We start from the raw sequence: 13,883 nt of genomic DNA on the forward strand, positions 1-13,883 counted from the left end.
CTCCAAGGTAGTTTCTAACCTTTGGTTTTTACGGTGGAGCTCACGTATCTCCTCTTCGTAAAATCGGGACTTTGAACTCGAGCTCACGGAGTGGACTCGGGGGTGTTTGTCCGGCCTATGGGTAGAAGGGCCCGGGTCTTGCCGGTCGGAATTCGGTGCCCGCGGTGGTTTTGGAGGAGGGAACTCATCAGCGTGCACCGGTGGTGCTCTGGGAGGACTCCCCCCAGGTGGAGCAGCCGGTGATGAGGCCACCCTGTCTCCTCCTTGAACCTCAGGGTCTTTTGGGGGCTCCACGTCCCTGGGTGGAGGAGCGTCCTTCATGGAGGCCTTCAGCTGGACTCCGTTTAAGTGAACTTCGACCTCCTGCGTCTCCCTTAGTCACTTCGAGCGTCTCGGCATCTTCTTCTTGTCGGAAATAATGGTGGAACAGTAGCTTAAAACTAACGTTCCCACAGACGGCGCCAAACTGTTGACGGTGAGAACTCGTCAACGAAGTTAAGTTGGAAAAATTATCAAATTGAAATCGCTAATTAGAAAGCTACGAAAACTTAAACAATGACTCAAGAACAATGGGATAACAACAATGGAGAATTCAGTATCTCATTCACACTAATATCTCTGCTACAGTAAAATTTCCAACCCCCCTGCAGGTGGCCTTGGAATTCAATTTATAGTAGGCTCTAACGGCCTTAGGTACATAGTGGTCCAGGGGACCAAACGGTACAAACGTACTGTACTAGGGGAGTGGTTTCAGAGGTTGTGGCTGTACATCCCGTATAGGAGCAGGTGTCAGGGGGATGTCTCCACTACTTGTCTGTACTCCTTCTTGAGGCGTGGTAGCAGGCGTGGTGGCGCAAGAGGTAGTGGTGTCGGCTCTGACCCATGGCCGTAGACGTACGGACCACGATCCTCGCTGGCACTGGCATCCGTACTTAGTACCCGGTCGTACAAATATGTCTCATTCGACTCGTTCCGGATCTACTAAGCATAGGGACTTTGAGGTTGTGAAAAAGGGGATCTTTGGTGTCCGTATTGGCCGTGGCGTTGAATAGGGGTCTTGGGCCCATGCGCATCAAATCACGGTGTGTCGGCCTCTTGAGAAGATGGCGGCCTGGTGGACCTCCCAGGGCGCGCGCGCGGGACCTTGCGCGGCCTCGCGCACGTGGCGCCATTGGCGGCCTCGCAGCCTCCCTCGGCCCCGCGCATAGGCATGGTAGGAGTGGCCCAAGGGCCTCGCTGAATAGGGCGCCTCGCCCTATGGTGGCCTCGCGAAATAAGGCACCTCGCCCCCTACGATGGCCTCGCGGAACAAGGCATCTCGCCCCTAGGGTGGCCTCGCTACATAAGGCACCTCGCCCTCTAGGATGGCCTCGCGGAACAAGGCATCTCGCCCCTAGGGTGGCCTCGCTAAATAAGACACCTCGCCCCCCTACGATGGCCTCGCGGAACAAGGCATCTCGCCCCTAGGGTGGCCTCGCTACATAAGGCACCTCGCCCTCTAGGATGGCCTCGCGGAAGGCGACTCGGTGGCCTAGCGGAAGAGCATCCTCGCGAGACGGGGCGGTCTCGCGGATCAGGGGGGGGGGGGGGAGTACGCCCAGGTGACTACCTTGCATTTCCCCTTGATGAGATTATGAGCATCAACAAACTCAATTATTTTTTTGTTCACATCTTTAAAAAGAGTCACATGGCCGGCCACCATTTCATTTTTTCTATGTTTTATATATATATATATATTTAATGGTGAACAATTATTTCATAAGAAGAAAAACCCAATTTGACTTTTGACACATTTTTCACTCTTATTAAGTTTTAACCACCAAACTTAACATTAATTAATTAAATTAAATGTCTCACATTTAATTTAATTAGTCACATAATAAAATTTAACCTAAGGTCCATTCATGGAATAAAATTCCCCATTTCGGCAAAATTAGGCATTTAACACAAAATGCCATAAAATTTCCATTTTCTTTTAGGTTTCTTATTTTTAACCAAACTTTAACTTTTATGAATGTATTTTATGCCCAAAATATAATTGCCATGATTTTTCGTTTTATTTTCCGAGATTTTTACCCGATCAGGGTTTTTGTGTCGGTCCAGGACCGAAAGTCTTATCTTGACTTTTAAAATCACAAAATTCATATTTTGGCTAGCAACAACTCATGGAATACTTCCAAACAAAATATAATATTATTTAAAATAATATTCTTAACCCGGGGGAAAAAAAAATCCCGACCCGAGTCGTTTAAAGGTACCCGAAAACGTAGGACGTTACAGCCACAATAGCCTCCTAGTGTCTCCGGTCAGTTTCCTGCTCCCTCTGGATTATTCTCTGGACCTGCTCATCTATCTCCCGTCGGTGTCGTTCCATAGTCACCCTCTAAAGAGAAATTTCTATAGCAAAGGCCTCATACCTGGCCATAAATTATGCCATCTCCTCTTGGTGAGTATCTTGTGGATCTTCCACATAAGGTTGATCTCCATCCTCCACCAGGGGTTCGTTAACGGGATCTATGGGATCCTGGGTGGTTGAATCCCTAGGAGTCATTTTCTTGGTCTGACTGGATATTGGAGGCATTGAAAAAATGATGAAAGTGTGTTTCTTGATTTTGTACTCTCAATGAAAGCACCAAAATGTTGACCTGTGAAATTGGCCAACAGTCGTATGTATAGTATACGACAACTTTTGAACGAAATAAATATAATAAACGACAGAGTACGAATATCTTAAGCAAACACACAGAAATTTTATGGTGGTTTAGCCCTATTCTGATGAACAGTAATAACCTAATCCACTTTGCATTTAGTATTGAATTACTCAACCATTACACTAAGGACCAAAATTATTCACTCGTTCTCACTTGCCCATAATTTCTCCCCAAATGCTCTTTAGATCTCCAAAATTCCAGAAAAAGCGATCCAAGGGAAAAAGTCCAAAAGTCCCCTTTATGAAGCCCTGGGTCCTTTATTTATAGTACCCAGGGGCTGTTACATGATCAGTAGTACTGGAGATCATGGTTTGGTACACGATCATTGTGAGTAAAGATACGTGTCCACCTCCCCATGATTATGAGATCGTGGGTCTTCCTATTGTCATCTCTGGATCATGGTTGATAATCCACGATTGAGACCCTTGAGAAAACACTAAGTCTTGATTGGTCTATGAGACTTAGGTGCTAGGCCCGATGACCCTTTAGGGCTTGGGTGCTAGGCCTGATGACCCTCTGGGTGCTGGACCTGTTGATCCTCTAGGTGCTAGGCATGTGACCTTCTTGCTGCTAGGCCTGTGACCTTTTGGGTGTTAGACCTGTTGATCTTAGTTTGAACGAGAGTGAGTATTTCTCTGTGAAGTGTACTTGGGGGTTTGATCTGACCACCCTATGAAGAATAAGGTGGGTCGACCACCCAGGTGGTTCTAGAGCATGTTAGGCCGACCACCCCTAGGGATCCTTGGGCATACTGAGGCCGACCACCCCTGGGGTAGGGGTCAGGCCGACCACTCTCTTGGACACACTGAGGCCCACCACCCCTGGGGTAGAGGTTAGGCCAACCACCCCTAAGGCTCGACCACCCCTAGGGGTAGGGGTCAGGCCGACCACCCCTAGGGGGTTTAGGCTTGGTCGACTTCCCTATAGGTCCTGGACCTATCTTTTTTTTGTCATCGGTCTTTTCTCAATACTTTGTCGTTTTCTCCTTGATTTGTGATGTCACGTGTCGCATTCTCATTCCCCATGTCATCCTCATATTTTTGAGGGATAACACACTGTATATTATTACATATAGTATAGGTTATCTCGGTGACTAGTGAACGTTGTAATGACTTATCATATAGTAATTAGGTTTGCTTAGTGCAATGTTATGTAGTAATATTTTTTTGGGATAAGATCCCCTTCTAAATTCACTACTCTATCTTACTCAACATGACAATTATCTAAGACTCTAGCAGTAGTATTGGTTTACTAGGGTACGTTGGAACAGTTCATTATGTCATAATTAGTCTGCTTAGTGCAATGTTATCTAGTAATAATTTTTCGGGATCAGATCCCGTTCTAAATTCACTATTATATCTTAGTGTAATGTTATCCAGTAATATTTTTCCGGGATCAGATCCCCTTCTAAATTCACTACTCTATCTTACTCAGCATGACAACTATTTGAGACTCTAGCGGTAGTATTGGTTTACTAGGGTACGTTGGAACAGTTCATTATCTCATAATTAGGTCTGCTTAGTGCAATGTTATCTAGTAATACTTTTTTGGGATCGGATCCCCTTCTAAATTCACTAATATATCTTAGTTCAATGTTATCTAGTAATATTTTTCCAGGATCGAATACCCTTCTAAATTCACTACTCTATCTTACTCAACATGACAACTATCTGAGACTCTAGCGATAGTATTGGTTTACTAGGGTACGTTGTGTAGGATCTTAAAATTTAAATCTAGATGCATGCTTCCTATTATTTTTCCAAACACATAATAGAAACATAGAATAACACGACATACATATGAACATTAGATTCATAAATTAACATAAACACAATGATGTAGAAACTTACGAATACGCAGCGGAACTGGAACAACTCATTCCTTCAATCTCTCTAACTCTTGATTCCTTTCTGTAGCAGAGTATTATCAAGAGATTGAACTAGATCAGCAACATAGTCTTCCTCACCAAGCCTTTGATCAATCTAGAACTAGTGTGGGCTGGTTCTCAACACATGAGATAGAGATCTAGAAAAGAAGAAGAGAAAGTGGCTAAGAAAGGATTAGAGTGTCTAGGTTTTCACTTACCCAATGAATCAACTGATACTGACCTATGAAAACCCTAGATATCATACTCCTTATATAGACAACTTAATGGGCTTTATTTAAATTTAAATTTTGAATTAATTAAAATAATAAACAAAAAGATAAAAGCCTTGGGCTCCCACAAATGGACTTGGGCCCAATACTTTTATTTTGAATTTAAATCCCAATTGGGCCTAAATTCAAAACCTTTTATTTATTTATTTATTTTAATTAATTAACTAAATCCTTATTCAAATTAACTAATTATAATTTGAAACTTGATTTAATTTTTATTTATTTATATTGACACCAATTTATCAATATTAATAAATTTACCCAAAGATTCTCTTTTATTCTCTAAATCTCATATCTCTATAAATTTTCCAAAATTGACCTAGTCAACTTTAAAAAAAATCCTAATTGATAATTAAATCAATTAATTGAGACATTCTAGATGATTTACTCAAAGGTGATGCGGGGACCATGGATCCATGAAATCAAGCTCCAATAAGTTACCGTGAATTTATTTACGAATAATTTCACTACCTTATTAATTCCTCGTGACTCCACTATAGACTTGGAATTGAACTCTTGAATTCATAGAACGTATTTTCCAAACCATAAATACGTTATCCATTGTTATAACCATTACAGTTAGTCAATCCTCTATCGATGACTTACTAACAAGCTGGGTGAAAATTACCGTTTTACCCCTCATCAGTATTTTATCCTTAACTCCCACTAAATTCCTTATAAATGATATTTCCGTGAACTTAATCACAGAAATGAGATCTCAGTCATTTAACCTTTTGAACAAAGCAATTAAGAAAATCATCTTTTCACTTCTCATACAGAAGTTATAGATTTCATATCTATGAATAATACTCCCACTCAATTTCATTACTAAATCTCCAAGATGTAAGTATGGGCTAGACCATAGGGTAAGCTGGTAACGAACAAGTCAAAAGATTTAAATAATATAATTAGCAGAATATTATCACTCAGAATTAAGATCAACTTAACCTATGGTCAACATTGTGATATTGATTAGATTCGATAACAACGATACTTATTTATCAATCAATAATCAATATCGGTCCTAGTCCGATGTAACCAAATACATCCGATCATATCTACTTGGTCAATGCCTTGGACAAGACATCACACTCCTAATGTGTAAGTATATCATATCGTAGATTTCCTAATCAGTGAAAATCCAATGCACTGATCTAATCTAGGACTCGTTCTTTTGAACATATAATTACAACTATAATCCACTGTGACCTAGTCACCATAATTGTAACTATCCATATGTTCAGGATCTTATGAATGTTTGTATTAATTGAATAAACATGTAATAAAACAAGCGAACAATGCAATTGAATAAACAAAATGATTTCTACTTCTTTTATTGATAATAATAACATGTTACATAAGAAATATGGTTTTATTAAGGGCATAAAACCCAACATGTTGGAACGGTTCATTATGTCATAATTAGGCTTGCTTAGTGCAATGTTATCTAGTAATAATTTTTGGAGATCAAATCCCCTTCTAAATTCACTACAATATCTTAGTGGATTGTTGTCAAGTAATATTTTTCGGGGATTGGATCCCCTTCTAAATTCACTACTCTGTCTTACTCAGCATGACATTTATCTGAGACTTTAGCGGTAGTATTGGTTTACTAGGGTACGTTGGAACGATTCATTAAGTCATAATTAGGTCTGCTTAGTGCAATGTTATCTAGCAATAATTTTTTAGGATTAGATTTCCTTATAAATTCACTACTATATCTTAGTGCAATGTTATCTAGTAATATATTTTTGGGATCGAACCCCCTTCTAAATTCACTACTGTCTTACTATCTAAGACAACTATCTGAGACTCTAGCAGTAGTATTTGTTGACTAGGGTACATTGGAACGGTTTATTATGTCATAATTAGGTATGCTTAGTGCAATGTTATCTAGTAATATTAGCTTGGGACCGGATCCCTTTCTAAAGTCTCTATTGTATCAACTGAAAACCTATTGTACAACTATCCGAGACTTTGCAATACTATTTCTGTTCTAGGTGAATAAGGACGTGTGAACTTTTCCTAATATCATGATTAGGTATGCTTGGTGCAATTTTATTTAGTAATTAAAATCATTAGTAATATAAGATCGATTTTGGATCATCTTCTAAAGTCACAACTTTGTATTACTCTATAGGATAACTATTTGAGACTCTAGCGGTAGTATTGGTTATCATGGTGACTAGGGTAGGTTGGAACAGTTCTCAAGGTCATAATTAGGTCTGCTTGGTGCAATGTTATTTAGTAATTAAGATCATTAGTAATATAAGATTGATATTGGATCACCTTCTAAAGTCACAACTGTGTATTACTCTATAGGATAACTATTTGAGACTCTAGTGGTAGTATTTGTTAGCACGGTGACTAGGGTAGGTTGGAACTGTTTTCTAGGTCATAATTAGGTCTACTTGGTCCAATGTTATCTAGTAATATTTTTTTTGGATCGGATCTCCTTCTAAATTCACTACTATGTCTTACTGAGCAACAATCTGAGATTGTTGCGATAGTATTGTTTGACTAGTGTATGTTGGAACAATTCATTTTGTCATAATTAGGTATGCTTAGTGCAATGTTATCTAGTAATATTATCTCGGGACCGGATCCCCTTCTAAATTCTCTATTGTATCAACTGAAAACCTATTGTACAACTATCTGAGACTCTGCGATACTATTTATGTTCTAGGTGAATATGGACGTGAGAACTTTTCCTTATGTCATGATTGGTTATGCTTGATGCAATGTTATTTAATAATTAAGATCTTAGGAAATATAAGATCGGGGTTGGATCACCTTCTAAAGTCACAACTCTATATTACTTTATAGGATAACTATTTGAGACTCTAGCGGTAGTATTTGTTAGCACGGTGACTAGGGTAGGTTGGAACGATTTTCTAGGTCATAATTAGGTCTTCTTAGTGCAATGTTATCTAGTAATATTTTTTCGGGATCGAATCCCCTTCTAAATTCACTTCTATGCATTACTCTCTAGGGAAACCAACTGAGACTATTGCGGTAGTATTGTTTGACTAGTGTATGTTGGAACAGTTCATTATGTCATAATTAGGTATGCTTAGTGCAATATTATCTAGTAATATTAGCTCGGGAATAGATGTACAACTATCTGAGACTCTGCGATACTATTTGTGTTCTAGGTGAATAGGGACGTGAGAACTTTTCATTATCTCATGATTGGTTATCCTTGATGCAATGTTATTTAATAATTAAGATCTGTAGTAATATAAGATCGGGATTGGATCACCTTCTAAAGTCACAACTCTTTATTACTCTATAGGATAACTATTTGAGACTCTAGCAGTAGTATTTGTTAGCATGGTAACTAGGGTAGGTTGGAATGGTTTTCTAGTTCATAATTAGGTCTACTTAGTGTAATGTTATATAGAAGTATTTTTTCGGGATCAGACCCCCTTCTAAATTCACTACTATGTCTTACTCTACAGGACAACTACTTGAGACTCTATATGTAGTATTGGTTGACTAAGGTACGTTGGAACAGTTCATTATCTCATAATTAGGTATGCTTAGTGCAATGTTATCTAGTAATATTAGCTCGGGATAGGATCCCCTTCTAAAGTCTCTATTGTATCAACTGAAAACATATTGTACAACTATCCAAGACTTTGTGATATTATATGAATCTCAAAATTTCAATCCAAGATTCCCTAAAAGATGAAACTAATCATAGATTAATTACCCTCAACGAAAACTAAATTTTTTATGAATGTACACGCACGTTTGGCATTTTTATTTTAAAAAGTAGAAAAAATAACAATAATAATTTATGCAATTTAATACAATTACCACAATTTTTTAATTAAATGAATTAAAAAAAATTGAAATTAAGGACAAATTTGATAAGATAAAAGTTTCTAATTTTATGATTGGATGATATTTAAAATTTTAATTAATTTTTCTTAAAAACCAAATAAATTTTGAGAATTTAATGAAACAACCAAAATGTAACATTAATTTAAATTTATCAATAAAAAATTTAATTAAAATTTTTTTGGTTACCTTTTTTAAATCTAAAAAATAAAAAAATTAAATAATCATGTTAATGGAAATTAAGATTGGTAGCTTATCCCTGTCACCAAATGACCACTATTTATCTTCCCTAGGTTTTATCATGTAACATATTTCAACCACTGTTATTAATTGTACCTATAATATATATTTTTTAAAACACAACAACTTCAATGATGTCTTTTATTCTCTCTATTTTAATTGAACACACAAGTTGTTTATATATATATATATATATTTTATAGATATTCTCCTCTTATATTCTCTACATATCTCATCTTTTGCTTATAGTTATAACGCAAAAGTAACAATTCTAGTTCACGATTATGGCTCCTCTTGAAATTCTAGGTGATCCATGCTACCAAATAGTAGCATGTGATATTAATAACACCATCAGAATAGGTGAAGGTTTCGATTCTTTCTTTGTTATTCACCTTTTCGCAAAATTTTCACGACATCCACTGACTAGTAGGGAACCAAATTTTACAAATTGGATGGTCGATAACAGCATGGAAGACTCTGTTTGTTGCGATAATATTGTATTTCTTTCACGAAAAACATTGACGGCCAATGAAAATAATCATGCCAAAGTTATCATTGACGAGATGCTAGGTGAGGCTCATCTCCATCCTTCTATATTTTTTCTTTCTGATAAAATTATTGATTACGCTAGAAAGATGTGGAACGAAGAGGATTTTAATTTCTGTGTAAAAGTGGATGTTCATGTTTTTGTTTATGATCTTCCTCCACAACACGATTCTGACATTGATGCTGACGTTGATAGTGAAGATTATATGGATAATATGACTATTAATTTCATGGCGGCAAGCGAGCATTCCATTGAAAGATTGGAGAAAGTTTTGATTAAAGATGATCAAATTGTATGTTCTATTTGCTTTGAGAATGTTCATGTTGGTTTGGAAGCTACAAAGTTATCTTGCACATACACATATCATGAAAAACGTATGGTTCAATGACTACAAACTAGTAAATTTTATCCAATATGTCGATTTGAGATAGTTTTAAAAAAATCGTTTTTATATTTATTACACAAATTTCAGCCAGTATTAAATCCTATTATATACTAATAATCCAAATTTTATTTACAATTTTTAAATATAATTTCGAAAATGTGGGAACATTTGAATTTCAATATTCATAGAACAAAACATTGCATGTTTAATTAGAAAGACACTTATTCATCTTCCCAAAAAAATAATAAAAATAAATATAATAGTTATATATTTTAATAAATGAATTAATCCACATTTATTCTATCAACACAACTTTATGTACACTTATTAAATGACATATTCACATTAAAAGGCAAAGGTTCATAGACCTATACATATTTTCGAAATACCCTATTTTAATGCAAAAAAAAAAAAAATCCAATAATATTTTGAAATTTATAATTTTTTACATCAAAGATAATTATTATGGATGTAAATTGTTCAACTTCCCATATTAATTTATGATATTCTCTGTTTTTTTATTAATTTTTAATTGTTATTATCTAAATCATATTATCATTATCATGTTTAAATATAATATAATATAATACTTTCAAATTTTCAACCACCCCACTAATGATATTAAATGCACATCTTCATATTCAAAGACTCTAACCAACTATCTATATCCTAGCATTAAATAAAAAAAAATATTAATATTGCACAATTATGGTTCTCTAAACCTTAATTTAAAAAATTATAATGAAAAATTCAAAATATTATTTGATTTATACATATTTTCATAATTTTAAAATTATATTAAATACTATTATAATTTCGAAATTTATAAGTATCAACTTTTCAACCACCTCACAAATTATATTAATTAATGTTATTTTAATTTCGAAATTTATAAGTATCTAATTTTCAACCACCTCACTAATTACATTAAATGCTATTATAATTTCTAAAAATTTAAGTGTAGTTCTATTGGTTAAACATTCTGGTGATTCTTAATTACAAAGCAAAGGTTCATAGAATCTACACATATTTTTTAAATCACCCATTATTATGCCAAAAATTACATATAATTATTAAAATTACAACTTTTCAACTTCCCATCAAACACACAATGGTTTCAAAAATTATAATAAAAATTTCGAAATATTATTGGATTTATACATATTTTCAAAATTTCAAAATTATATTAAATGCTATTATAATTTTGAAATTTGTAAGTATCAACTTTTCAACCACTCCACTAATTATATTAATTAATGTTATTATAATTTTGAAATTTATAAGCATCAACTTTTCAATCACCCCACTAATTATATTAATTAATGCGATTTTAATAATATAATCAGTTTAAATATAAAAAATGTTGAATAGTGATACACACAATTCGAGAAAAAAAATAAGAAGGAATAGGTTGGAGAAATTACTAGTTACGAAAATGGTTTGGAAAATGAACAAGAAGATACAAAATCCTTATCTTCTGAACATGAAGTAGACCTTGCTGGAGAACACATTTGGAAGAGACAAATGATGAAGATGTACCATAAGACAATGTTGAATGTGGCATTAACGAAGAATGGACTGAACCTGATATTGCGCAATGGAGGAGCTTGCTTCAATTTTTGGATATTGACAAAGAACCAGAACATATACAGTTTTCGAACTTCGAAGGGAAGGAGTTTGTAAGTATTGAACAATCATAATCTTTTTTATTTTTTGTATGCGAAAATAATGGGGTTTAGTGTTAGAAAAAAACTGAAGAAGGAGGACAAAAAAAATATTTTACACATTAGAAGTTGGGTGTGTTCAAACGAAGGTTTTAGAGAACAAAAATATTGTAATCTTGATAATAGGTGTAAAAAAGCTCGTGCTCTAACAAGAACGAGTTGTAATGCAGAGTTTAGAATAAATTTATATAGGGAAACTAACCGCTAGATTACTAAGTGTTTTAATAACCACCACTGATAACTCTACAAAATAGAGTTATTTTACCACTTTTTATGTGCTAATTGTTGCTTAATTCTTGATATTTTAATTGATTTATTAAGTTTTAAAGTAATTTTGAATTTATTGGGTTTGTTTTTATTTTATATATTTTGATGTGTTTTTATAGTTATTTTGTTGTAGTTAATTATTTGAATTATTGGTGTTTAATTTGAGGTAAAAATGTGTTGTATTATTGAAATTAAATGTTAAATATAAATTAAGTTATAATTAATATTTTCAAAAAAAATTAAATTGATTTATTTTATAGTTGAAAATATTTTATTATGATTTAGTTTATGTTTATTTTGTAGGGAAGTTATTGTAATTTTTGGCTTTGAAAAGTGAGGAAAAGAAGAAATAAAAGTGGTATTTTTGCAATCAAACCCAGCCCTCCTGGGCCCGCCCAAGCTTCCAGACCCATGGCCCACCTCTCCCACCAGCCAGGCCCGAAGTCAACAGCCACGTTCAACAACAAGTTGCTCCCTGCAAGGATTTCCCATCTCCTCAGCCCCACGGTTTCACACTCGGCCAGCTCCTTCCAGCCACGTCTCCAGCACCTGATGCCTCCTGCCAGCTTCAGCACCCAGCAGCAAAGCACTCTCCAGCATCTACCAGCCGAAGCAGCTTCAAGGCCCAACAGCCTGGCCCATTTCCTTCACCTGGCCATTTCCCAGCCAAGCAGCTATCGCCTGCCTTCCCTTCCAGCCAACGGGTGCCCAAGCCTTCAGCCTCCACGCCAAGTCCAGGCCCAGCAAGGCCCAATGCCCCTGCCCGAGTACTCCTCCCAGCCAGCCACCTGCCAAAGCTACCAAAATCCCCTTGAGCCCATCAAATTGCAATTTTGCCCCCTTGTCCCTTTGTTTAAAAATACCACACTTTTTACCTAAACTTGTCTACACATTTTACCCCAAAACATCATTATTACACCCTATAATTTACCCCTATTTACCATATTATAATTAATTTAATTAATTTAATCAATTTAATTCATTTAAATTGATTATTTTAATACATCATTTTGGCTATAAATATGGAGTTTTGAAGACCATTTAGGGTGTCCAATTTTAGAGGGAGGTTACCATACCAAAAATTCTACACATTTCAAAACCTCTCTATTCTCTTCATCTTCTTCTTCATTTTGGTTATTTTCTATGTATTTTTAGAGGAAAAATTTGGGGGTTTTCCTCCAAATTTTCCTAAGTTATGTTTGTAATTTTTAGTTTGTATTTGCTATTCTAGTTATGAGTTTCTAATCTTTTTAAGATTATTAAGGTGATGATGAAACAATATGTAACTAGATAGTATTTATTTTGTATGTTGATTTCCCATTTTGTGCAATAAAGTTTATGGAATTTTCTTCTTCAAATATCTTCTTTCATCTTAAATATCATGTATTTTGGATTGTTAGCACATATTTACACGTTGTTCTTCATTAGTGCAAAAACATAATATTCTTTGTGTAAGATGTGTCATTAAATTGTACACATCCATGCTTAGAACAAAAATATTATGTCTTGCCTTATAAATAATGTTCATTGATTTATTTGTTATTTCATTAGACTGATTTACACTAAATGCTTTGAAATTATAATTTTGAAAAGTGAAGAAAAATCCTATCTTTTTAGAAGTAATTTGTGCTTAAAATTATAAATCTATTTTGAAAATGATAGTTTGATTTAGTTTAACTATCACTAAAACTTGGGAATCAATGTACTTATAAATATTATTGAACTTATATTTTGTGGATTCTAATCCTTAATAATCTTATTTTACCATCTTGTTTACAATTATTAGTTTAGTAATATATATTGTTTTTAATTTCTATATTATGATCTTTTATTTTATTTTTATTATACAAAAATCCCATGAATCTTTGGAACTAGGTTAGAATTTATTAATTTTAGTTTAAAATAGTTTTCTTTTCGATTTTAGACAACTCCATTGGGTTCGATCTCGTGCTTACACGAACGCTATATTCCATATACGATTCGTGCGCTTGCGAGTATAAATATTT

This window comes from Humulus lupulus, chromosome X (assembly GCF_963169125.1).
Source record: "Humulus lupulus chromosome X, drHumLupu1.1, whole genome shotgun sequence".
Taxonomy (NCBI): Eukaryota; Viridiplantae; Streptophyta; class Magnoliopsida; order Rosales; family Cannabaceae; genus Humulus; species Humulus lupulus.